This window comes from Amblyomma mixtum, chromosome 3, assembly GCF_055824585.1.
Source record: "Amblyomma mixtum isolate Tamu chromosome 3, ASM5582458v1, whole genome shotgun sequence".
NCBI classification, from domain to species: domain Eukaryota; kingdom Metazoa; phylum Arthropoda; class Arachnida; order Ixodida; family Ixodidae; genus Amblyomma; species Amblyomma mixtum.
In genome coordinates, this window is record NC_143014.1 from 356801869 (window position 1) to 356802663 (window position 795).

A 795-nucleotide genomic window follows, 5' to 3' on the forward strand; every position below is an offset into this window, starting at 1 on the left:
CTTGTCCACTCTTAGTTGGAATGCGCTACCGCATGGCCGCACTCTTCAGAGGGCCACCGCGTGCGACACAGTCACTCATCGCAGGAAAGTGGCGCAGAAGGTGTACCTGGACGTGGTGCTTCGCGTCATCTGCCACTTCGCTTCGATGCGCCGCCACTTCGGACGCAGTGACCCTCCAAAGAGAACGGCTATGCGCTAGCGCATTCTAAGAGTGGGGGACCCTGTACCTGCGTGATTAGCCTGTGGCGGCGATACCTGTATTTTAGTTCTTGCTCCTTTCTACCTTACAAGACATTTATTTGCAGTAAGGTTGGTGTTTTTGTGATCAGGAGCTGGTATTCTATCGGTACAGCTTAAATTTCTCCTGCGTTCCTTTAAAGATATCCAGTTTAATTTTTCGTTCACGGGATGTGATAAGATAAAACAGTTTTTGGCATTAAACTTAAAATATAATTAGCATTCTGAGAACACAATGTCTCACAGCTTCACAGTTTTTGGCATTAAATTTAAAATATAATTAGCATTCTGAGAACACAATGTCTCACAGCTTCACGGTAAACAATGCAAGTGAATGCTGGTTACTTTGTGAATAAAACGTGCTGTACAAAATTGAGTAAAATTTACCCAATAAATGTCCTATATATGCTGTACAATGCACTTACACTATAAATGCGCAAAAAAACACGAAACCCAAACACCTAAACAGATACAAGGAATTTGAGATGCCTCTTCGAAAGTGCACTAAGAAATCAGAATGCCCAGTGAACGCATGGAACGGTGCCCGCAAGGTTCTTT